Raw genomic sequence first — 27,295 nt, 5'->3', positions numbered from 1 at the left:
GCTACGTTTCTTTTACCACAAATACAAAATTACTCGTTGAAAATTATGTTAAAAACTTACAATCCCAAAAAAGTCCTTCCCATGCTGAAATATTTCAGCCTATTCAAATACATACTCATCATTAAATATTTACAGAATCGTGGGTCATTGACTATATTGTGTCCACTCCAAAATTCGTATCTTTGAGCCCTAACCACCAAGTCACTGTATTTGGAGTTATGATTTAAGGAAGTAATTAAGATTAAATAACGTCATAAGAGTGGGGTGCTAATCCCTAAGACTGTGGCATTCTAAGAAGAGGAAAGGGCACTAGTGTCGCCTGTGTATGGAACGGGCCGTGTGAGGACAAGTGGACATCTGCAAGCCAAGAACAAGCAGCTCAGGAGAAATCAAACCATCACAATCTAATCTTTCTCTCCCAGCCTCCTGAACTGGGACAAAATAAATTTCAATTGTTTAAGCCACCGAGACTGTGTTATTTTGTGATGGCAGCCCTAGCAACTCATACACTAGTTTACCATTTTAACTATTATTATTTATACTAAATTCAAAAACGGAACTATACAGTGAGTCTTCTTTTTGTAAAAATGGGAGTTAACAGCCGTGACAGTGACACAAACCTCTGGGATTCAGAACCATTTCCCAGGCTATAGTGACTGAGGAAACGTCACTGTGCACGGCACACAAGTCCTGCGGGGACAGTCACACTCTCCTGGGGCTCCAGTGCTGGGGCGTCACCACCAGGACCTCTGACCACCGTCTAACAGAAGCCACACCAGGTACCCTGGGGTCTAAGTGTCACGGGCAGTGGGATCCCAGGGACCCCTGCTCAGAGACCAAGCCACCATGACCATCGCAGGGCCCAGCTTGAGCCCCAGGCCGAGCATCGCTGTTCCCGTTGTCACATCTGTCCTGGTCCCGGGAAAATGAACACGTTAGAGAGATGACAGGACTCTCAGATCAGTCTGGGAGGCTTGTCCTTCCTTCATCTTCATCTCAGGTGTGGAGTCTCACCCTCACATTCAATGTCCTCCTCAGGACAGTCACACTTAACCCACCCTGAGGATTCTCCCCTCTGGGCATGGACAGAAGACTCCACATCTGTGACAGTATTTGCAGACAGTTTGTCAATGCTTTAGCAGCCAATGTCACATCATGACCTCCTCTGTGTCCCTGTGCGGCTTCCTGTCTTGTCTTCATAGGGGAATCAGCTCCCAAACTATCCTGGCTTAGCCTGGTAAACACACTGAGGGCGTTTGCACAGCACAACCTGCAGTGCTGGGCTCTGAGGTGCATCAGGTGGGACTCGGGATGGGGCGGTCTCACCCGGCATGCTCTGCGGCGCTAACACCTTAAGTGGTTATTTCTGTACATTTTTCTACCTTCCATAGATAAGAACTCCTGTGAGAAAGAGAAACCATAGTAAACTCATACAGAACTATGGGATCACAGTTCTAGAAACCAGCCATGGATGTGTGAACTGAGATAATGACTGGGTGAGCTGCATAAACCAGCTGGGCTCTTAGGGCTTTGGGCCATCGGGAGGTGTGTGCCCTGTGACCAGCAGGGGGCGACGTGGGACAGCAGTGTGGTCTTTACACAGCTACTCAGTGAGGACCATTCACTCAAAGGAACCTGCACCTGGGGGCTGGGCCCTGTGCTCCCTGATGAGGACTCAGCAACTGTGTCCTCTCGGGTCTGGCAGAGTCCCCTGGCAGGGACCTTCGTGTGGTATAAGCAGGTGCTTCCTCCCAGGGGTCTCCCAGGGGTGAAGCCAATCTCCATCCTCCTCAGTCTGGGGTGTGAGCTGAGCTCCAGCACCAGGGCTGAGGGAGGGGCTGGGCAGTCACTGGATGGACACACATTTGCATGGACAGCCCCTCCTCTGGCAGAGGGTGGAGAAGAAAAGGAGGCCTGGGGCGGCCCAGCCCCACTGTGGGCTCAGGGCTGTGTGCACCATGGCCTGGACTCCTGTCCTCCTCGTGCTCCTCTGTCACTGCGCAGGTGGGGACGGGACTTGGGGACCACGGCAACCCCCCAGCCTGGATCAGTCCCTCTGGCTGAGACCCTTGAGAACCTTTAACCCTGTCCCTGCCCCATCTCCCATTTGTGTCTGTGTTTGCAGGTTCCCTCTCCCAGCCTGTGCTGACTCAGCCGCCCTCCCTCTCTGCATCTCCGGGAGCATCAGCCAGACTCACCTGCACCCTGAGCAGTGACATCAGTGTTGGTGGTAAATACATATACTGGTACCAGCAGAAGCCAGGGAGCCCTCCCCGGTATCTCCTGTACTACAAGTCAGACTCAGATAAACACCAGGGCTCCGGGGTCCCCAGCCGCTTCTCTGGATCCAAAGACACCTCGGCCAATGCAGGGCTTCTGCTCATCTCTGGGCTGCAGCCTGAGGACGAGGCTGACTATTACTGTGCTACATATCACAGTGGTACTGAACACAGTGACACACACAGATGGGGAAGTGGGACAGAAACTCAGTCTGCTCAGGGCCCCGGACTATGAACCTTCCCCAATTTAAAATATTTAAATATACACTAATTGTACATGGATGTAGCTAGTAGATTAAAATTTTTGCTTCCCATTTTCCAAATAAACATTTCTAAGGATCCAAGAGATGGTGGGAGGGTACAACATCTTATGATAATACAAACTATATGCCTGGTGTCTGAGTTTGAAAAAGCACAGCCTGTTGGCTTTTTTCTTCTGTCTCTCTTTAAAAGGTAAAACAACCTCCTCTGGGTTTTTTGTTTGTTTGTTTGTTGTTGCTGTTGTTGTTCAGAGCTGAGGACCTGCAGGTGGACCGACCTCCACAGGACAGACTCTGCTCTCCCGGGGTCAGAGCAGAGGCTTTCCATCCCTCCCAGGGTCATGAGCTCAGGACAAGGAACCCTGTGTCCCAGGGACGAGGCACTGAGACGTGAGATGCTGGGTGAGGACACAGGCCCAGGAGGAATTGCAGGCACAGAGCTGACCTGGGACCCTCACTTGTAACTGAGCCTTCAGTTGTGAAGTCAGGAAAGGAGAGATTGTCAAAGGGAAGTTTTGAGGCTTGAGGCCATGAAACCAATTTTGGGGACACAAGAGCGTGGGGGACGCTCTGCAGTTGCTGGGAAAATACTCAGCCCGCTCCAGGGAAGGTGGGGGAAATGGGTTCAGGGATGAGACACTCTTACAGCTGACACCACTCAGTACCATGGGGACTCCTGAGTGGGTTTCCTGAGCCCCTGGCACTGACTGTGTCCCTCTCTCCTCTTGGACCCCAAAAGAGCTTTCCAACAATCCAGGGTAGGGGGTGGGCTGTTTGAGGTCAAGAGCAGGAACTCCCCAATATGTGCCTGTATCACATCCCCTGTTAAACTTTTCATGGACCCAGATCTGAGGTCACCTTCTCCTGTCAGGGAGCAACAGATGCATTGGGGGTTACCATGGTAATGGTCCCAATGGTTCACAGGCAAAGCATCTACGTTTGTGAACTAGTGCAGCACTGATGGAGCTTCTAGGTTTCTGAGCCTGAATCTCTGGATCCAGGTTTATTACCAAAACTTTCTGAACATCTGTTGACACCAGGCTGAGAACAGGCTTATTACGATTTTTATACATCTGAACACAGCCTCCGTATTACGAAATGTTTCTGTCCATGGGGAAATGGGGCAAAATCTGCCCTCACTCCCGTGTCTGCCGGTCACTCCAAGGTCCCTCCTTGTGACCAATACCATCTCAGCCTTGACCTTTTATGTCACTTATGCCATTGAAGCTAGGCAGCCTCGTATTCTCACCTTGGACTGCATTTATCGGGTCAACAATGATGCCTCCTTTTCTTACTGATGTCCTACTGTAACAGAATCACCACACACCCAGTTACAAACATCTCTCAGAGTTGCTGGGTGCAAGACAAGGAAAGCAGAATTCCAGCATCTGTGACCTGGGAGTCCCAGGTGGCCCGGAACCAATCCTGTATGTCTCTGCTCCTGGCCCAGGCTTTGCTGCTCATTCCTGGAACCACGAAGTATTAAGAAAGGCAGGTTTCTCTCTTTCTGTGGAGATTGCCCTCTGAGGAGCTCCTGATTCCCGGGATTGGTTAAAGGAAGTAAATGGGACCCAGAATATCTTAACATACTTTCTAAAATGTCCAAGATCCAGTACAAAAGTAACACTTGTCATTTTAAAATAACAGGAAAATAAATACTTGAGTGAGAGAACACACTGGCACAGATGATTTAGGTGCTAAAATATGTGACAAACTTTTAAACCAGCAATTGTAAAGTCCCTTTGACATATAAGTATGGACACGGTTGATACAAATAGAAAAGTAGAAAAAACTCACAATATAAACACAAGTCATAAAAACACAGCAAATGTAAATTAAAGAACTGAAAAATATAACAGATGAAATTAACAAATAAAACTTTTCTGGAGGAAATCAAGAACAGGTGACACTAAAATGAGATTCAGGGGCCGTCTAGGTATTCAAAGCAACTAAAGAACTATTACAATAAATATGCTGCAAATAAACAAAGACAATGTATAAGATTTCACTGTAGGAAACAGTGCAAAATGTAAAGAAAGATTAAACCAAATTTATTTATTTAACAAAAAAGGGCTACCCGTTTGCTCTGATTAATTCCTACCATGAACGTTTTTGTAGATGTCACCAGGGGGCGCTGTGGATCTTCTCAGAGCTGCAGGGCAAGAAACCAACTCAATGGTTCTAATTGAATGGTCCTTGTACCCAAGCTCACGGCCTGAGTTAGAGGTGACAGCAGGTGCTTCCTCTCAAGGGACAGACTCAGAGCTCACAACCACCACAGCCTCCTCCTGAGAGTGAAGCTACAAACTGGGCTGAGGACGCGGAATCAGATGGTGCTGTGGGCTCATATTTGCATAATGCCGCATAAACACGCCCTTTATACAGGGAGCTGAGGAGGAGATAAAGGGACACCCCAGAGACCAGCACCAGCATGAAGCCAGGGGACACTGGAAAGTCTTCACCATGACCTGGACTCCTCTCCTCCTGCTCCCCCTCCTCACTCACTGCCCAGGTTCAAGGACATTTCAGAGACCAGCCTTTGGAAGGATTCCTCTGCCTTGATTCTTCATTCCTGACATGTGTCTGTTTTCATTTCAGGGTCCAGTTCTCAGGCTGTGGTGACTCAGGAGCCCTCACTGGCTGTGTCCCCAGGAGGGACAGTCATTCTCACCTGTGGCTCCAGCACGGGAGCGGTCACCAGTGGTCACTATCCACACTGGTTCCAGCAGAAGTCTGACCAAGCCCCCAAGACACTGATTTATGATACAAACAATAAACACTCCTGGACCCCCGCCCGGTTCTCAGGCTCCATCATCGGGGGCAAAGCTGCCCTGACCCTTTCGGGGGCCCAGCCCGAGGATGAGGCCGAGTATTACTGTGCTCTGTGGTACAGCAACCATTTCCACAGTGACAGATGCAGGTGGAGAAGCGAGACAAAAACACTCAGGCTCAGTGCACGCTTGGCTCCTAATATCTCTCTTCTTTGTTCACTAAGCTGAGGCTAGGCTGTGTGGCTCAGGGGACTTGTTTTCCACAGCACCAGCGCACGTGGGCAAATCAATTGTTCTGTGCTATAAAATGTTGTATTTTTAACACACGATTTATGAAAACAAAAAGCATAAAAAAAATAAAATGGGAAAAAATCCAAAAAGAACAGGGTTAATTTATAAATTATAAGAATTAATGTAATACTTTATGTCAATTATTTGTACCCTGGGGAATGAGGCGTCTTCCCCCATCTTAATGAGTTTAATGGATAGTGACCCTCCATGTGTGTGAGGGAAATATCGGAGTCACAAAAGCAGGATAGTTCTGACCCCTCGGCCCTCCTGCATGTTCCCTACACAGACTCTGACGACTGCGCCATGTTTCCTGCAGGAGTAACACGTGATGACAGAGACGGAGACTGAAGTACAAGCCAAGGAATGCCAAGGATTGCCAGGAGCCACCAGAGGCTGAGAGACAGAAGGGAAGAACTTCCCTAGAGCCTTCATGGGAGGACGGTCCTGCCGGGATCTTGTTCTCAGGCGTCTAACTCCACAACCGACAGAGAATAGCTTCCTCATTTTAAGCCCCTTGGTCTGTGGTGCTTTGTTACAGCAGCCCTAGGAGGTAGTACATCGGGGCAGTGCACACCCCATGACAGACTGAGGGTATAAAGGCCAGCACACTTGAAACTGCAGCAGAAGTAGCAACCCCACATGACAACCTGCAAGGCTGGAGGCCATATCTGTGGAGCATAAACACCTAACTCATGATTATAGTGTGGTTCTCTGTCCTGAAGTGAAACATGGTCTGGATCCCAGGACTATGAGGTACGAGTGGCCACTCTTTCCATCACTGCGGGGGATCCAATTGGGGGATTTTTGTCTCTATTCCCGATAGTGCTGGAGTCTGTGGGTTTGCAGGCTGTGGCCTGGATGGGGGACACTTATACCAGAGGACACAGGAAGAATCCAAATAAATTCCAACCTCAACTCCACTGTGTAATGAGACACCCATTGGTAGGTCTCCTCTGCTCAGATAGAAAGTAAATAGTCAGCTACAGCAACGCAGCCCACACCCTGAGAAGGAAATGGGGTTCAGCTTATACACATCAGACTGAGGTTCTGAAGCACCCCAACAGGTAAAACCTGGACCAGCTGCTTCCCAAAGGGGAGGGACATCGAGTGTGGGAGGTGGAAGAACAGGACCATCTTCATGCTTTTAAGCTGAGACCAGCTCCAGCAGCAGGGCCTGAGGTTCTTTCCATGATTTTCTTTGGAAATCCCCACCAGCATGCGGGAAAGCAGGCCCAACAGATTCCTGCAGGATCTGTTCCTGGGACTTAGGTCAGAAGCTTGTGGCTCTAAACAGAGCAAGAGGTGGACCATGGTGGATGTTGTGGTGCCTCCCATGGATTCCTCTTCCAGGACTAACATCCCTGGCCCAATGGCTGAGTGTTGTCCTCCAACAGGTCTAAGCTGAGACTTTGTGTGGGTCTTGCAATTGGATAAGGGATTGCTCATGGTTAACTGTAAAAAGAGTGCTAGGAATTTGGGCTGGGAGAATGAGAAGGGTTTAATGAGGAAGGAACAATGTGGTTTAGTGTTAAATATCATTTCTGCTACCACGATCCATTTGTGATTTTTCACAGGTTACAGGTGGGAGAGGTGAACAGGAGACAGAGGACAAAATGATGACAGGGCCAGCAATACCTTGAAGGACATATTAAACATTTTCATGTAATCAAGATGGGTAAGGAATGTTTGGGCGATTTATAATCCAATATGTGATTTACCAGATGAATGTGTTTTAAATATCAATGATGCAAAGAATGAAATAAAGTGAGGACAAATGACAACAAGGCCAACCTGGGGGACTCTGTATGGCCCTGATGAGTATAGATGAGAACCTGCACTTAGCCACCTGGAGAGGTGCAGGGAGCGGTGGAGCATGAGGAGATATTGAAAACATCAGTGCGCATCCTCTGAGGGGCATGTCTTTCTGCAGTCAGGAATGGGCTCCAGATTTTGAGGGTGAATAACTGGCCCTCCTGTGGTGGCAGCCGTATCATTATGGTTTGTGGCTCTGTTCACTGTGCATTTCCCCATCAGAACAGGGATACTTATTTTTTCATGTCTTGTTACTAATGTATCTATACAGTCTAGAAGACAGGCTGGCACTAACAACAAACTAAACACACATTTGCTGAATAAATATGTGTGATCACCTAAGTGTGTAATCCAGGAAAAGAACAGATCTCAGATGAACCTAAAGATTTCTAGACGTTTTGAAATTGATGTTCTGAGTGTTTTCTAGAGGAAAAGTTAAAAAAAAACACCACACAATTTGATCTCACTGTCTGAAAAGCAGGAGAATGTAGTAAATTTGAATTCTTGTTCAAAGAACAAGAATTATTTTAATTAAGGTTTATTGGGGTGACAAGTGTTAGTAAAGTTACATAGATTTCAGGTATACAATTCTATATTACATCCTCTATAAATCCCATTGTGTGTTCACCACCCAGAGTCAGTTCTCCTTCCATCACCATGTATTTGATCCCCTTTACCCTCATCTCCCACCCCTCACCCCCTTCCCCCCTGGTAACCACTAAATTATTGTCTGTGTCTATGAGTTTTTGTTTCTCACTTGCTTGATTTGTTCTTTGTTGTTTTTAGTTTATACACCACATAACAGTGAAATCATACGGTTCTCTATGTTTTCTGTCTGACTTATTTCACTTAGCATTATACTCTCAAGAATTCTTGTTGTCTTACTCAGCCACATATGTAAGGTGCTGGTCACAAGCTGGGGGAGGTGAGCAGCTTGCTGAACTCGGATTCCATGAGGTCATTAGACAAAGTGGAAAAGGTTGTGACGAGTCGTCAGGAACTGAGTGAAGAACAGCAGGACAGGTAGCTGGCAGAGGACATTGTGAAGTCAGAAGATAACTTCCGTGAGCTAATAAACTGCCTAGTGAGGGTTAGTTGAATGCATGTCGACTAGTATCTCATGTAACTAAGGGCCTGTAAGATAATCATTTGTCAACCAATGTTAAATACAAAGTATCACAGGATCCATGAAATTCTAATATCCACCTCCTCATCCCAAAATCCCATAAAAGGCCTTGATGAGAAATTTTTTGAAGGAAAAATCGATGGGTCAGTGAACTCTGTATCTACAAAAGAGAAGCACCTGCAAGGGGAGAAGTGGATGTAAGAGGCCATAAATGATTGAGAATGTCTGTAACAATATGGGCTTAATTCCTATCAAATCTGCATGGCATGGACCTCACAGCAGCAAAACATAGATGCGTTGCACTTTCTTCACTTTTTCAATCAACACAACCACTAAGTTAGTCTATTGGGGATAATTAAAATACAAATCAGTTGATAAGACAGTAGTTGGAATCCACTGTTTTAAGGCACCAAGTTTTGCAACATTAAATGTACGTAAATGATAAAGAGCATCCCGATGGGGTGACACGATGTTTGGGTTTGTTTTAGTGTCATTCAGCAAGGAAGAGGTGTTCCCTATAAAGGGGAGTGAGAGATTAAACAAGGCAGATCATACTGATGAGGGTCAAAATTGGACAAAGTGCGCAAAGAGTTCATTGGCCTACTCTCTAGTGATGAACACACAATGGGATTTATAGATGATGTAATACAGAATTGTACACCTGATATCTATGTAATTTTACTAACAATTGTCACCCCAATAAATTTAATAAATAAACAAAAATTTCACAACAACAAATGTGAAATAAAATTTCCATCCCTATCTGTGATGATGTGTCTCTGTCCTGCTTAAACAGATGGTTGAAGCTGACAAAATGTTCTTTCCACCAGTATCTCGAACTAAAGCCCATCTCTTGCCAAGAGACGAAGGAGGAACTAGTGTGAGGCCATGGAAGGGACAGGGCTCAGCGTTTCAAGTCAGAGGCAGGAGTCTCTGCAGTATTTTTAACTAGGACACGAGCTGCCTGATCTAAATCGGAAAGATCCCTCTGAATTCTTTGATGAGACAGGGCCTGAGGGAAGCACGTGTTCCTGGTCATAGGCTATTTATTTCAAGGTTCTGTGTGTCTAGACATTGAGGGACCATTTGTATAATTAAAACAATCATTGATGTGGGTACAGTGAGGAAAGGATGATTTCATCATTCCCCTTCCCAGGCATCTGAAAAACAAAGAAACACTGAAATGTCACACTTAACTTCATTCTAAAATGAAACAGTGAGTAGAAAATACAGAAGGGAAATTCTGTTTATAAAACAAACAAATTGTAAGGCCACCAGAACAAATCTGACAATAAATACATAACACAAATATGCAGAAAACAAGCCAAAAAATAGGAAGCTACAGCTCATTTCAAAAAATAGGTGTTACAATTTCTAATCCCTTCACCTTCTCCCTCATTCCCCTTCCCCTCCCATCTAGGAACCCTTAGTTTTTCCTCTATAGCTCTGAAGCTGTTTTTGATTAGTTTGATTATTTATTCTATTCTTTAGATTCCACATATAAGTTTGATAATATGGTGTTTGTCTTTCTCTGTCTGACTTATTTCACTTAGGATAATGTTCTCTAGGTGCATCCGTATCGTTGCAAATGGTAAGATTTCATTCGTTTTTATGGCCAACTAATACTCCATTGTATAAATGTACCACAGTTTCTTAATCCAGTTTTCTACCGATGAGCATTTCGGTTGCTTCCATGTCTTGGCTATTATTGTGAACAGCACTGAAATAAACATACAGGTGCATATACTTCCATGGGGACACAAAAAATGGTTTGGGGAATGTAATCATTGATGTTGTAAAGATTTTGTAGGGTATCTGATGGATACTTGTCCCATTAGAGAGACCACTTCATGGATGGTGTAGATGCCTGACCATTGCAGTGAACACCTGAGACTCAAGCTGAATAATAATGAATGTCAACTGTAATTTAATATGTATATAGTCACAGGATGTGGAGTACAGTATAGGGAATAGAGTAGGTAGAATTGTAACAGCTATATATGATGCAAAGGGTGTAGTAGATTGGGGGAGGGGGGTTATCACTTTGTGAGGGGTGTAAATGTCACCTGAAATTAATAAAAAAGAAATAAGTGTTACAATATTCCAGAGTAAATGTTAAGTTGCTAGCTATTAGCATTTCATATTCCACAATATATCTGGTCCCCCACATAATGATAAAAGCATTGCATAGTGTTTTTAATGTTTCCTCAATTGCTACCGTGTTTTCCCCAAAATAAGACCTAGCTGGACCATCAACTCTAAAGCATCTTTTGGAGCAAAAATTAATATAAACCTGGTATTATATTAAATTATATTATATTATATTATATTATATGACCTGGTCTTATATTAATTTTTGCTCCAAAATTAGAGCTGATTGTCCAGCTAGGTCTTATTTTCGGGGAAACATGGTAACTTTTGAACATGACCTTAAGCTCGTTTTCTGGAAATTTCCTTTCTATACCATTTCCTTGAAGATCCCCTGTGCACCCACAAATGAGCTGAATTTTACCTCTCTTGTGAGACGTTTGACATGAAGCTCACTGTACATTTACTTTACACAATAAATTCTCTGGTAGTGAAAATAAATTAATTTGGGATTTACATACATTTTTTTTTCCGGTAATACTTTTTTTTATTTTTTAAAGATTTCTATTAAAATATAACTAACATACAAGATTATATTAGTTCCAAGTGTACTGATTCAGTATCAAACATTTTTTAAAAAAGATCTTACAATATGCAGCAGAGCAATGCAGAATCAGATATATCTCTTTCTTTGTACACTTACTGTTAAGAAAATAAAAGGAATTTAAAGCATTTGCAAATTTCATTCAGCTTCATTTCATTTATGATTTACATACATTTTTGCACTTCCCAGTGGTGGAGATCTACCTAGGAGCGAGAGACAGTACAGTAATCATGAACAGTGTATCAGAATCACAGTGTCTTGGAAGCAGACCATAGGTGTGCGAATAGAGACAGTGACCTGGTGAGCCAGGTAAACCAGCTGGGCTCTCAGCGCTTTGGGCCACAGAGAGGTGTGTGCCCTGTGACCAGCAGGGGGCGATGTGGGACTGTCCTGTGGTCTCTACACAGCTGCTCAGTGAGATTCATTCACTCAGTGGAGCCTAGGCCCGTGGTGCCGGGCTGGGCCCTCAGCTCCCTAAGGGGACTCAGCAGCTGTGCCCTCTCAGGCCTGGCAGAGTCCCCTGCACAGGGACCTTTGTGTGGTCTCAGCAGGTGCCTCCTCCCAGGGCTCTCCCAGGGGTGAAGCAAACCTCCATCCTCCTCGGTCTGGGGTTGAGCTGAACTCCAGCACCAGGGCTCAGGGAGGGGCAGGGCAGTCACTGGATGGACACACATTTGCATGGACAGCCCCTCCTCTGGCAGAGGGTGGAGAAGAAAAGGAGGCCTGGGGCAGCCCAGCCCCACTGTGGGCCTGTTACATGGGTGAGCACAGGACGCTCACGATGACACAGAAGGATGAGGACCGAGGCCAAGTGCAGATTCCACGGGGTCTTGGGGAGATTAACAGGAGTAAATACTGTTTCCTGCAACTGAAAATACTGCCCCGTACAACCATGTTCCTTCACAATGAGTTTCATGGTCGTATTTCATAAACTAAACCCTGTATGATTAGTGCTCTACCCACAGCTAAAATATTGACACAAACCCTGGTCATAGACGCACTTACTCTGGACCAGCCTACACATCTGACAGGACCCAGGCCCTGCAGACTCCCACTGACAGCCCCTCACACCGTCCCTCTTCTCTCCTCTGTGGCGGCGTCCCTCACCTTCCTGATCTGTCTCTGGCTCCTCAGGTCTTCACTCCATCCCCATGTTAGGTTTTCAGATAAAATGACAATTTTCGCTGTAGATTCCATTCCCAGGATTCCATCTATAAGAAGGAGGATGACCAGACGTTAGACCAGCATGAAACCCCTTTATAATCTCATCCCCATCCGTGGTGTGTTCTGCTCCCACCACACTCACTATCTATTGTAACGTGACAATGAAGTTCTTGCTTATTCCTAAACATGATGTTTTTTTCTGCTTTTCAGATCTTTGAGTACAGAAGCTATTGATTTTTTTTTTTTAATTTTTATTTATTTATTTGTTTTTTTAATTAGTTTCAGGTGCACAAGACAAAGCAAAACTTAGACGTTTATCATTTGTACGCTTTCTCTCACATATCTATTCATTCATTTATTCATTCATTCATGTGCCTCCCACAGGAATAACTGAGGCCCTATACACGGTGAGTCCCACAAGGCGAGTCCCACAAGGTAACAAGGATCAGCTTCACCTCGCAGAACAGTCCTTCATTTTCCTTCTGTCCCAGAATCATGTTTCCTATGAATCTTAAGGATAATAACTCAGTCACAGAAACATTTTGCTCAGGTCCCTGAAGGTCCATGTCTCATCCCTTCTCCAAAATAAAAGGAAACAAACCTCTGCTGGACACCGGCTGTGACATCTGGGGATGGCAGAGACATCTGGATATGGCTGTGGTCAGGAGCAGAAAGCAGGGGCTGTCTTCTCTCGCCTGCCCTGTGCCTCCTCAGACGTGCAGACCCCACAGCTGAGGGTCGTGTGCCTGCAGGATGCAAATGGACAGATTGCTCTCACTCCCCAGGACCTGGATTTCTGACTAAATGTAATTGTTACCAGAGCTAATCTGCACCAACTTCCTCCTTCCTGCCTAAATTTCATCCTGGTCCAAGGGAAGTGGCCTTCCAGACATGGACCTTCTTTAGCTCCAGGCTCGAAGGCTCCAGAGAGTCTTACAGAGAACCAGCCCCAGGGATGAGTTTGCATGGAAAACCACCCTCAGGGGACAGAGAGGATATAAGAGTGACATGGGGCATTTGTCCTCATGCTTGGTCTCTGAGGAAGACTTCCTGGGGATCCATGGGGAATAGTGGAATAGTTACCTCTCAGTCTCTCTCTCCATCTCTATGTCACACACACACACACACACACACACACACACACACACACACACACCTCCTCTCTGTATGTATATTGTATTGTTTTTGAATCTGCAGGTTACAGCCTTCTCTGTCCCTCCAAAAGTCAGGGATTAACCTCTGCTGACCCAGCCATCCTCAGGTTCAAAGTCTCCCTCAGCAGAAAGCACCAGTGACATGAGTGTAACTTGGGGTCCCATTATCAGTGCCACCAGGAAATGCCCTGAACACCTGCTGTGCTGGGATGAGTTGATGCTCAGGATCCCAGGACGAGTCTCTGCTCTGTCAGCAGCTCAGCTCCCTGACCACGTCTGGCTCCTGGCAGCACATGGGGCTGATTGTTGCATTTATTCTGGGACAACAGCCTCAGTGCTGCTCACATGGTGCTCACAGTCAATGGGGACACAAGACACAACCTCCTCTGTACTTTCTGTCACCACCTGTGACATCTCATGGGTGGACACACCACATGGCATTGAGTTGCAGATGCTGCCAAATGAGAATGATCACTCCCAAATGTGGGTTTGTGGGATCTAGGACCAGCTGAGCCTTTACATAGAGAGGAGACGCATCTCTTGTTGTTGGGGACGGTTTGTGTGGTTGCAATCATCACTAGACCTTGTGATGATATTAGGTTGACTATCTCAGGATTTTGCTCACTTAGACATGCTGGGCGACATTGGTTAAACAGCAGCTGTGATCTCTTGGACGTTCCTAATAATTGTGAATATCTTTGGGGATCTACGAAGGAAGTGACAATTTGCCCTCTGTTGGCCACGCTCCTCATGGCTGGAGGCGCCTGTCATCATGCAGTACACTGCCCAGGGGACCACTGGGAAGTGGGGCTCATGTACCATCACAGAAGGGTTTATGCATTTGGTACAAACACCCCCAATGGGACTGTCACCATGGTGAAACACTATCCTGTGTAGCCTGCGGTGTTAGTCTCCCCATCAGGAAGGGAACTCCCCCCCACCACACTCATTTGTCCTGGACTGAGGGACACAGGCGAAGTGAACACCTGGGTGACTTCTAATGGAAGATGGCTCTGACCTTGTTCCTCAGCCAAAGACATCGGTAGGAATGGGATGGAACCTTGGGGTCTCTATGTCCCTGGCTCCGAAGACAAGAGACCAGCAAAGGGGCCAAGTATTCACCCAGGGCTGTGATAAGTCTTCAAAGTGATTCCCAGGTATTTAATTCTCGATGGTAAGATGATTTCTCTGCTGAGAATTATAACAGGTGAAATATTACAAATTACAATGAATAAAGTATAATTACAAATTACATGATCACCTTTTATTAAGCTCAGAAAGTCATTAATAAAACAAGGACTGGATTGGTCTAGAAGTCAGGAGGGGGAGAGATTTAGGTGATTGTGCTATTCTCTGCAGGTACTTACGGCCTGTGGGAATTCCCTGAATAAAAGTTGGCAGTATCACAAAGCCACCGTCCACCCTGAGAAAACAAAGAGGTGTGTGGATTAGATTGATTAAGAACTGCAAGTAAGAACCTAAATTTGACCTTAAGAATTTTATGACAGATTTATAGGATGTTTGAGTTATAACCTGCCTCAGAGAAGCGACCCTGTTAAACACACAAACTAAACTAGTAATAGAGCTAAACTATCCACTGAGTGGCTATCATTCATTGCTAGTGGAGATACAAAATGGTGTCAGCTGTAGACGGCCTGGCATATTTTGACAAACACTCTTGCCATACGATGCAGCAATCACATTACGTGTCCCTCCAAATGAGTTGAAACGATGTGTTCACCCAAGAACCTGCACATAAATGTTTGTAGCAGCTTTATTTATAACAGGTAAAATGGACAGACAGAAAGAAAATAGCTTTGAATAACTGAATGGATAAAAAATTACGGTAAATCCTCCAATGGCATATGATTCAGTGACTAAAATGTAATGAGCTATCAGGTTGCAAAGAGATGTGGAGTGACCTGAAATGCATGTCGCTAAGTGAAAGAAGCCAATCTTTAAGAAGTAAGTCAAAGTTACTGTGTAACTCAAAACAACAACCTGGCATTCTGGAAAAGGCTAAACTTTAGAGGCAGTTAAAAAAAAATCAGTAGTTGCCCGGAGTTCCTAAGTAGGAATACAGGTATGAATAGGTAGAAAAGTCAGATTTCTGGGTAGTGAAACCATTCTGTATGTTACTGGGCTGGTGGACACATGACATATGCATTTGACAAACCCTAGAATTGTGCAATACAAGGAGCAAGCTCTAATATCAACTATGAACTATAGTTAATAATAATGTATCCATATTGGTTTACACAATTTGTCAAATGGACAACACCAACGCAAGATGTTAACATAAGGGAACTCTAGGCAGAATGGGGACACATATGGGAACCCTGTGAAATTTCTACTTACTTTACAAAAACCAAAGAGAACTCTAAAAATAAAGTGTATTGATTAAACAAAGTAACTAATGAGAAAATTCATTAGTAGGTCCTAACACAAGATGAAGACATTTTCATTACCTATGGTACCAGTTGTGTCTTAAACGAACTGTGAAATGCATACACGCAGAAAATGTTAGATTAATAACCATTCAAGGAGGAACAGAGGGGAACATTGATAAGTTGGGTAGCAGATGAGAAAACGATAATTTTCATGAAAAAGTTAAATACATCTAAAGTTCATAAGTACTATTTACAAATTGGTAACAACAAGAAAACAAATCAAATAAAATAAATACTTATACACCATGGAATATAAAAATATTAAATTATATTAATCCTTATTTATTTCCACTGGAAATCAAATAAATGAAAATGGAACCTATAATGAGAAGTTTGGACTGAGCCAAGCTGGGGTGGATGGGAAGAGTGGGCAGAGAGAACAGCAGAAGCAAAGTCCCTGAGGATGGAGCAGAGTGGGGTGGGTGAGGCAGCGAGTAGATGCATCTTGACCAAAACTCCCAGGTCCACCCTCACAGTGGCTTCGAAACGGCCACCACGCTGAACTTGGCATGTGAAACCTGGAAGAGTAGGCAGCTCGTAGAAAAAGTAGTCCCATTACAGGCACCAAATAGGGAAGTTCAGAATTGAAAGAGTCTTGGTAGAAGGACGGGAGTGGTCTTCAGAAAGGAGCATCTTGTCCTAAGGATACATAGTCCATCATCTGGGCCACTATGGGCAGTTATGGGCCAGTGTTTTGAGTGCACATTTAAGATCAACCTGCTCTTGATTCAAGCTTTGGCCCTCTTCCCCAAGAGTCAACAGAGATGTTCTGTTTAAATAACTCCTCTGTTATGTAATCTTTCCCACCACTTCAAGATTCCTTAAAGTCAAGTTCTTGCAAAGCTCCCATGAGATGTCTTCTAGAGAAGGCAGAACAGTCTCTTCTGTTTTCTGTGTGAACCAATATTGCAGGACCCAAACCAGTGAGACCCAAAGTAAGCAGCAAAATGATCCAAAGTAATGGACCGTGTGCATCCATTCCTCAGGTGGGTCATAGACAGAGTGAGTGTGACTGTGGATCCAGCAGGGGGTGCTGTGGGCTGCCCTGAAAAAGAGCAGGTTCTGGGTTCCTCATGTGGGAGTACACTTGGAGGCTCCAGGGGTGAAGTCAGTATCAGTGCATTTTTAACTGAAGGACTCATAAACTTCTTCTAAATTACAACCCAAAACAACTATGTCAACTATGTATTTATAGCTCTATATCGGCTTGTTATCGGCCAGTGCTATGGAGGAGGTGCTATGAGAGTCAAACAAGACTTCAACAGGGACACCCATGGGGGAAGGCACCTGTGATGGTGGGTGGGGAGCTGGACCAGAGAATTCTTGTCAGTGAGAATGGTGTCTAATTTGACACTTTCAGAATAAGTAGGAGTGAGGTCGATGTCTGGGTAAGGGTCAGAATGTTCTAAAGAAGTAAGAATGCAAGGAAGGAGATATTGGTCATTCAAACAAACGGGACACGTTGCTTTTAGCCTGTGCATTGCACAATTGGAGCAGGGAAAGGTGAGGGAAAGCACTGTTTGGAAGGTGGCAGCAGAACTAGATAGAGGGATAGAGGCCATCATTGTGATGACCGACCCTAAGGACATGCAGAGTCACTGAAGGACTCAAGGTGTGAGTGACATGCTCACATTGGCATCTGTCCACTAACTCTCCAGGGAGTAAAATGAGCAGGAATGCAGACAGGTTAGAGGGATATTGGCCCCATCGTGAGTGAGAAAATGATGACTAGATATAGATGAGTAACAAGGAGATGGAGAGACGAGAGAAGAGTCAAGGTCTTTTTATGTTGTGGAATACACCGGTTAGGCATCGCTTGAATGTCCTGTGTGAGGGAAGTGGACGTTTCTAGGATGACTCTCATGATTCTGCCTGGGAATTTGCATATATGATTGTCGTCCATATGGAAAAAAAGGGAATACATGGTTTGGCCATGGGTCACGAAAACAAATCTTTGTGGCTTTTTTCTTTTTTAATTAACTGATTTATTCATTTATTTTTAATTCAAAATATTTACTGAGCAGCTGGTATATATCAGTATGTTCCACATAGTTAGTACTACAATAACCCTCCGACATTATCAAGGTCATGTCATCCCATGGATTGTCATCTGACTCCTATGAAATATAATGAATGAATGTTTCCTCTGAATTTTTCAGAGGGAAGCATTGAGAATTTCTAGGAATACAATGTATAGTCCCGACGTTAAGGGGTTAGAGTGAATATATATATAAATATATACACACATACATATGGAGAGAGAAAGACAGAGAGTATATAATATATGTGTAGTTATATTATGCATATATAACACATTACGCTGTTTATTAATTACATGTTTCTAATATATACATATCCATATAATGCCAGTGTCACTAGAAAATTTGACAAGAGTCACAGTATTAAAATCATTGTGTTTCTATTGATAACATGAATAGAACAATGTGTGACACACACTAAGTATGAGACTTAAGTCTCACGAAAAATTAAAAATTTGTTATGTACAGTGAAAGGGACCCTTGGACAGGGTTTCAAGAACTTATATGTCACGATACTGAACACTTTGTTGGCAATATCAACCCTTCTGCACATCATCACGGGTCCAATCACATTGTGACATGCTCCCCATGTGGTGTGGGGCGCCATTCACACTGCTGTCACCTGTGATTGCTGTGGGCCCATGGCTGCATCCTGAGAGGGTTGGTGCTGCTGACCATCTCATGTGGGTGGTCTCAGGATGAACACAACAAGAGAAGCAGCTCTCACTTCTTAGTAATTCTAATCTCCTCCTGGAGAATTCCCCTGTGCATTGTTTTAATTAACACTGGTCCCATCAGTAGTGAAAAGGGGGACAATTTAACAGGGTGTGGAGAGTGGTCTGCCATGTTGGGAAGTGAAGTGTAATGAGAGAGGAGCTGGTCACCTCAGGACCCCAATTAGAGGGTATGGAGGTGTGTAAATGCCCTCTGCCCTTCTGCTCACTGGGAACAGGACGTTCTCTCTGAGGGTCAGTCACTTATGGCCCCAAGAACATAATTATCTGAATGGTGAGAGGAGCAGGGGTGACTTCATGATGAGGAGTCCACATCTTTGAAGTAAAAACTGAGGTGTGTGGATGCCTGAAGCATAATAAGGAGCCCCCAGGGGATGAGATGCCCTGTGTGGGGTGGGGGGTGTGCCAGGCAGGGCTGCTGTCCAGAGTGTCACATTCTGCTCAGCCCAGGATACACATTTCAGTCATAAGTAAATCTAGATTCTGAGACTAAAGGGGTGCTCTGGGCCTGTCCCTGAGGATCTGTTGGGGGGATCTCAGCTGGGAAACCAGGCCTGGAACACTGTCTTGTGTCCTCTGTCTGTGCTCCCTGGGGACCAGCAGCTGTGACTTCTAGGGCCCTAGGGGAGGCACCCCCAGCCCCACCCCCACTGGGCTTTCACTAAATGTAGGCCCATGGACACGAGAGGGAGGGAACAATTTGCATAAAGAGTTCCTCTCAGCCCTTTGAAGAGGGAACAACATGAGAGTGAGTCTGTGCAGTTCTCTCACGTGTGGGGCTCAGAAGCAGAGCCTGCGGAGTCTCCACCATGGCCTGGACCCCTCTCCTCCTTGCCCTCCTCGCTCACTGCTCAGGTGACTGGCTGTGAAAGCAGGAGAAGTGAATATGGGGGCCTCCTGGGTCGCTTTTTTCACATTGATTTTGAGAACATGCTGTGAGAAACAATCCCAAACTCACCTCTCTGTGCCTTCATTTCTCCATTCCAGGGTCCTTGGTGCAGGCTGGGCTGACGCAGGAAGCCTCAGTATCAGGCTCTGTGGGACAGACGGTCACCCTCTCCTGCACCGGAAACAGCAACAATGTTGGAACTTATGCTATGGGCTGGTACCAAGTGATTCCTGGTGCTGCCCCCAAAACTGTGATGCTCGGCACTTCTCGGCCCTCAGGGATCCCAGGTCGGTTCTCCGGCTCCAAGTCTGGCAACACGGCCTCCCTGACCATCACGGGCCTCCAGCCTGAGGACGAGGCTGATTATTACTGCTCAGCATGGGATGGCAGCCTCAGTGCTCACACAGTGCTACAGGCCTGTGAAGAAGTGAAACAATAACCCACATTCTAATCTTCCAGGAAGTTGATCACCTAGAAGCTGTCAGCTCAGGCTCAGCCTGTGACTTCCGTTTATACTTTTGCTCATGTCCTGGGTCCATATTCATCCAGGGAGTGAAGCCTCCACTACCTTCGCCCTCAAAGTCATTCACAGTAGCACCTTCCTAGGCAAAGAGTTCTGAGGAAAACGGAAAGTCGATCTCCGAAGCAGCTGGGGACAGTTTACTTCCAGACTGTTCACATTCATATTTTCTTGTTATGTTAAGTTATGAAACATACTCTTGGGCGCCTGAACCTCTCATGTGACCTCAGAACTGTTATTGTTGTGCTTGAAGGATGAGTCGATCCTGTTTGCACTGACAGTTTGATTTACTTAAACTTAACAAGTGCTGACTAAGTTTTTCTGTTTTTTTACTCCCATCCCCCACCCACTCCCCTTTGGCATCAGCTTGCTCTCTAGATCCATGGTTCTGTTTTCTATTATTTTGTTGGTTTGTTTCTTTATTTCACTGTTTTAGATTGGACATGTAACTGAGACCGTCAGTATTTTTCTTTCTCTCTCTGACTTATTTCACTTAGCATAATACCCTCTAGTTTCATCCATGTTGTCTTTTTCGTGGCTGAATAATATTCCATTGTGTGTATGTGTATTTGTCACATTTTTACATATTCATGTGTTTATGGATATATAGTTTGCTTCCATATCTTGCCTATTACTGGTAATGCTGCAATGAACTTACGAATGCATATATCTTTTTGAATTACTGTTTTTAATTTTGTTTTCTGATATTTAGTGAAAACTATGACATTTAAAACTTATAAACTATCACAGATTTGTGGTTTTCAGAGGTAACTGAATGAAGGGAGTAGTTCAAATGGGTGAAGGGAGTAAAAGGTGTAAACTTCCAGTCATGAAATAAATATTCCTGGGGGTGTACCGTAGAGCATGGCCACTATGCCTGGTGATACTGTAATATTACATATTTAAATATTGCTAAAAGAGTAGATCTCTAAAAGTCTCAGAAGAAGAAGAAAATAATTCTGTCACTAAGTATGGCAACAGATGTTAACCTGAGCTCTTGTACTGATGATTTTGCAATACATACCAACATTGCATCGTTAAATTCTACACCTCAAAGTAGTATAACAGTGCATGTCAGTTATACAATAAATGGGAAAAAAATAGCATTATACAGTTAAATCAAAATGTTTTGTCATAGCAGAGCCTGCATGTGAGAGTTTATAGAATCATTATTAATAATCACCCAAACTGAAAAGAATCAAGTCATCACTGGGATATTTACTACGGCTTTGTATATAATCCCCAAAGACTGGAAGTAGCTAGGACGTCCTGCAGGAAGCCGCACATTATAAAAGGGGATGTTATTCAGAGTGTGATTCTAATAGGGTCACATTTTAAAAGAGGCCAAACTCTGGAGAGTGTATGAACATCTGTGTAACCAGAGTTTTAGAAGAAGAGGTGACAATGTGAACACAAAATGTTATTTTTAGAACAATGAATTTATTCTATATGAATCTGTAAATGGCACTTAAATGACACTATGACGTTGCCAAATTCACCGAACAATGTACAGCACAACGATGAAAAGCTTACTGCATGCACACAAACTATCGCTTAGGAAGCTGGGATCTCTTGAGGGAATGTAGAATGTGACGATGCTCATCCACCTGCACTACAAAAATATGAGCCCCTCACTGGAGGGGGTGGGGAGCAAAGCTGCTGAGCTAAGTACCTTGGATAATGAGCGGAGCCTCTAACACTACAAGCATAAGAAACTGTACATAAGCACTGTACTCGAGTGGATAAAGAGGTTTCCCATGGGGTACAGATCAGTAATGGGGCGCCTGTGCCGCATACTGGAATTGAACAATGAAGGAAATAGATGGACACTGGTGGGAGCCAGATTTCTCACTTTGTGAATGGAAATGGACATATGTAACCAGTGGAGGAGGCTTGACTGACCCACGCAGTGATGCACTAGAGGAGGAGATAGAAATAGGAACTCACGTTCGGTTTATTGGGGGGAGAAAACTTCGTATAGAAATATTTAGACACATGCATGTTCCTGGGTTAGTTTACTCAGGGATTTTGCTTGTTCTGTCAGCTGACTTGGGTTGCATGTAATGACATCCTATACTGATGAGTCTGCCTTTGGCCGGATACTGACTTCTCTACAATTCTCAATGATTAATAATAATAATAATAATAACAATGGCTTCTTTGGAGAAATGTTTAATTCTAATATTAGGAATTACACAAGATGAACATAGAGAATATGGTAGCCCCAGAAAGTACAGAATCATTTCAACCAAACACAAGCATGTCTATGTGAGCACACACACACACACACACACACACACACACATAATCACAGGATGGGTCTGAGTGCCCATGAGTCCACTCAATGCTTTCCCATTGGGTAAAACTGAAATGATATGACAACCTGATAAACATAGTAATATTGCGTTAACACTCAAGTAAATAAATAGTTGTCCATGAACCATACCTTCAAAAGGTAGAATGGAACCATAAATGAAGTAGGAGAGGCATGTTTTCTACGCAGAAGAATTTTATGTCATATATATATAAATACGTGGCCCTGAGGGATGCCAGGCATAATACCCACTCCTAAGTGTGCACAGAGGCACCACAGAGTGTCATAGGAAAAGCCAAAGGGGACATGACTAATAAATGTAATGAAGTGTTCTGGATGAGAGCTAGGAACAGAAAAACATTAGTAAAAACTCAGGAAATTTGGATGAACTGTACACATTAATATTTGTGGATTTAACTGCCAACATTTCCTGTGATGATATCCTGAACACCAATACCTCAGAATGTGACATTATTTCCAAATGTAATTTGGAAATTGTTGCAGATGCAATTAATTAAGATGAGGCCAGGAAGGGTTAGTTCCACATATTCTAGTTCTTTTCTCTCTTTGCTTTCCCTCTGACTCTTTGGGATACTTTGATATGTACCTCAGTACTTCAGAGAACAGAGCTTGTGAAACCAGCCATAATTACAATATAGAACCCTGGTATCAGAGAAAAAAAAATCTAGAAAGTTCTGTTATCTCTTTTACTGTCAAACCAGGGGTATTTGCCAAACAAACATGACCATGGCCCAATGTGTGTGGGAAACCAGGTCCTGGGGGCCTTAATTTAAAATAGAGGAAGAAATACTAAGTAGAAGGAGGTACTTGGTATAGTAATGGTTTGTTTATATTAATTGTCATACTGAAAGCAACTATAATACTAGACTAACAAAAAGGAAAATTAATCATAAATATACACAGAGACAGAAGAAGAAATAACAAATTTTTAGATTAAATACAAACAGCAAATAGAAATCCTGAGTGAGAAGCATGAACAGTGGACACTTTTTTGTTGAGAACATTTTATTCTTGAGACAAATAGAGACACCAAATGCCAGGTCCTATACAATGGGGGTGATGGAATAAAACAGGAGACTCCGATAACAACAACAAACACAGCAGCATGATCAAACCTGTCAAACTGTCAGGATAATTCACGTAGATTTTCATCACATTTGAACCAACAGTGTTCCTGGGAAAACTGAAGGCCTTGAATTTGGTTTAGATTGGACACTGGTAATGTGTCCAACCTTGGCACCTGACATAAGCAAACTCAAATGTCAGGTGACATTAATACATGTGGTAACAACAGCTCTGCATTAAATTCTTTACTTAGCATCCGGGAGATGATCAGTGACCTGGGGAAATGACAGTCCGATTCCCAAACTCCATGGAGACGACCTACTCATTCTCCTTCCCTGGGTACTGAACTTGTCACGGTCCATCTGCAAAGTCAGAATGTCCTCACAGGAGAGCTGCGTAGTGTCCGAGCAGCTGGACGACACACCAACTGAGATCACAGGTGCCCTATCAGGGCTGGGCCTGAGAGAGCAGTTTTCTGGACCAAGCTAGCTAGGAAAATGCTATACTTGCCTCCATATGTTAAGACAAGCAGGGTCACCCTTGAAGTGTGACTTTCTGACACCTGAACGCCCAGGAATCACAAGAGCACTTGGCCTTGGTTCATACCTTACATCACATTCCATCCTCCATCCCTCTTGGAATCCTTACCCAAGCCTGAAGTCCAGGCAGAGACAGATGGACAGTCCCACAGAATGAACATGTTTGCATGAAGAAACTTGACCAGGAAGACTGTTTGGGAAAAACAATTATAGAAAATTGGGCACAATTTGGATCTCAACACCAAAAGTAAGACCTTGGTAAGCTGAATTCTGGAGACATCTCTACCATGGCCCAATCCTGCTTCAGTAATTAAACATTTTCATTCTTATATATATATAAAAAAAAACATTCCAGAAGGCATCATGAAAGAAGTGCTAACCAACATGCAAGAAAATTTCCCAACCACTTTAAATAGAGAGCATGAAACCCTAACTCATTTCTGATCCTAGAAAACCCATGATACACACTCCAACATGAACAATGTTAGGTATAAAAATTACAGCACAATCCCTTTTCTTAACATAATTGAAAACTTTCTTCAGTATATTAGCCAGACGAATCCATTGTCATTTGATAGAATTCCCATTGACTACCAGAGAGGAACTGGGCTGAAAACAGGGCATGTACGTTGTCTGGAGGAGAGGGAAAAATGAATTCTGGAGGGACTATAAATAGGAGGGGGTAATGAATCATTAGCGAATGCTACAGTAAGATTCCTGGGCTACTATCTATGTTGCCCAACACACTTTGGAGAGAAAGATGGAATTAGTGCACATCCTGCAACAGGACACATTGATACACCAGCCCCTGGCAAACACCATGTATCAGTATAATCATAACGGCATGACAAGCACAATCTGAAATAGCTCTTATCTGGGTCAAACAACATCTCCCAAAAGCCACCATGGGAATTGCTCTCTGCCACTTCCTGCATTGTCATGGGCTCCTGAAGCCGTGGTTCTACTACCACATCCAGTTTACCACCCTCCATTCCCCACTGGTCACCGGGGGTGGTGTGGACTGGAATGGGGGAGTTGGTTACTGTGTCCAGAGTTTCTGTTTGGGATGATGAAAAGTTCTGGAGATTGATAGTGGTGAAGGTGCAACAATTTACATGTACTTAATGCAACTGCATTACACACTTAGAAGTGACTAAAATGGTGTATTTCATGCTATGTTTCTTTTACCACAAATACAAAATTACCCGTTGAAAATTATGCTAAAAACTTACAATCCCAAAAAAGTCCTTCCCATGCTGATATATTTCAGCCTATTCAAATACATACTCATCATTAAATATTTACAGAATCGTGGGTCATTGACTATATTGTGTCCACTCCAAAATTCGTATCTTTGAGCCCTAACCACAAAGTCACAGTAATTGGAGTTATGATTTAAGGAAGTAATTAAGATTAAATAACGTCATAAGAGTGGGGTCCTAATCCCTAAGACTGTGGCATTCTAAGAAGAGGAAAGGGCACTAGTGTTGCCTGTGTATGGAACGGGCCTTGTGAGGACAAGTGGACATCTGCAAGACAAGAACAAGCAGCTCAGGAGAAATCAAACCATCACAATCTAATCTTTCTCTCCCAGCCTCCTGAACTGTGACAAAATAAATTTCAATTGTTTAAGCCACCGAGACTGTGTTAGTTTCTGATGGCAGCCCTAGCAACTCATACACTAGTTTACCATTCTAACTATTATTATTTATACTAAATTCACAAATGGAACTATACAGTGAGTCTTCTTTTTGTAAAAATGGGAGTTAACAGCCGTGACAGTGACACAAACCTCTGGGATTCAGAACCGTTTCCCAGGCTATAGTGACTGAGGAAACGTCACTGTGCACGGCACACAAGTCCTGCGGGGACAGTCACACTCTCCTGGGTCTCCAGTGCTGGGGCGTCACCACCAGTACCTCTGACCACCGTCTAACAGAAGCCCCACCAGGTACCCTGGGGTCTAAGTGTCATGGCCAGTGGGATCCCAGGGACCCCTGCTCAGAGACAGAGCCACCATGACCATCGCAGGGCCCAGCCTGAGCGCCAGGCCGAGCATCACTGTTCCCGTTGTCACATCTGTCCTGATTCCGGGAAAATGAACACGTTAGAGAGATGACAGGACTCTCAGATCAGTCTGGGAGGCTTGTCCTTCCTTCATCTTCATCTCAGGTGTGGATTCTCTTCTTCACATTCAATGTCCTCCTCAGGACAGTCACACTTAACCCACCCTGAGGATTCTCCCCTCTGGGCGTGGACAGAACACTCCACATCTGTGACAGTACTTGCAGATAGTTTGTCAATGCTTTGGCAGCCAATGTCACATCATGACCTCCTCTGTGTCCCTGTGCGGCTTCCTGTCTTATCTTCCTAGGGGAATCAGCTCCCAAACTATCCTGGCTCAGCCTGGTAAACAGACTGAGGGCGTTTGCACAGCACAACCTGCAGTGCTGGGCTCTGAGGTGCATCAGTGGGACTCGGGATGGGGCGGTCTCACCCGGCATGCTCTGCGGCGCAAACACCTTAAGTGGTTATTTCTGTAAATTTTTCTATCTTCCATAGATAACAATTCTTGTGAGAAAGAGAAACCATAGTAAACTCATCCAGCACTATGGGATCACAGTTCTAAAAACCAGCCAGGGATGTGTGAACTGAAACAATAACTGGGTGAGCTGCATAAACCCCTGGGCTCTTAGGGCTTTGGGTCATCGGGAGGTGTGTGCCCTGTGGCCAGCAGGGGGCGACATGGGACAGCAGTGTGGTCTTTACACAGCTACTCAGTGAGGACCATTCACTTAAAGGAACCTGCACCTGGGGGCTGGGCCCTGTGCTCCCTGATGAGGACTCAGCAGCTGTGTCCTCTCTGGTCTGGCAGAGGCCCCTGAGCAGGGACCTTCGTGTGGTATAAGCAGGTGCTTCCTCACAGGGCTCTCCCAGGGGTGAAGCCAACCTCCATCCTCCTCAGTCTGGGGTGTGAGCTGAGCTCCAGCACCAGGGCTCAGGGAGGGGCTGGGCAGTCACTGGATGGACACACATTTGCATGGACAGCCCCTCCTCTGGCAGAGGGTGGAGAAGAAAAGGAGGCCTGGGGCAGCCCAGCCCCACTGTGGGCTCAGGGCTGTGTGCACCATGGCCTGGACTCCTGTCCTCCTCGTGTTCCTTTTTCACTGCACAG

General features: G+C 44.6%; 1 protein-coding gene and 1 long non-coding RNA gene across 2 annotated transcripts in view; one reads left to right on the top strand and one right to left on the bottom strand.

Annotated features, from left to right (window-relative positions):
* The window catches only part of LOC109439166 (immunoglobulin lambda-1 light chain-like), a 556,184-nt gene that overhangs the window by 75,277 nt on the left and 453,612 nt on the right, over positions 1 to 27,295 (top strand). The window lies entirely within an intron of this gene.
* LOC148757301 (uncharacterized) lies at positions 12,044 to 19,923 on the bottom strand. Its single transcript, XR_016022450.1, has 3 exons — positions 19,731 to 19,923; positions 14,917 to 14,972; positions 12,044 to 12,442 (listed from the first exon to the last, which is right to left on the bottom strand). It is a non-coding gene; the product is annotated as an uncharacterized LOC148757301 (long non-coding RNA).

This window comes from Rhinolophus sinicus, chromosome 9 (assembly GCF_057876585.1).
Source record: "Rhinolophus sinicus isolate RSI-liver-muscle chromosome 9, RSI-T2T, whole genome shotgun sequence".
Taxonomy (NCBI): Eukaryota; Metazoa; Chordata; class Mammalia; order Chiroptera; family Rhinolophidae; genus Rhinolophus; species Rhinolophus sinicus.
Note: the sequence above shows the minus strand (reverse complement) of the source record. Positions and strands in the feature narration are given on the sequence as shown.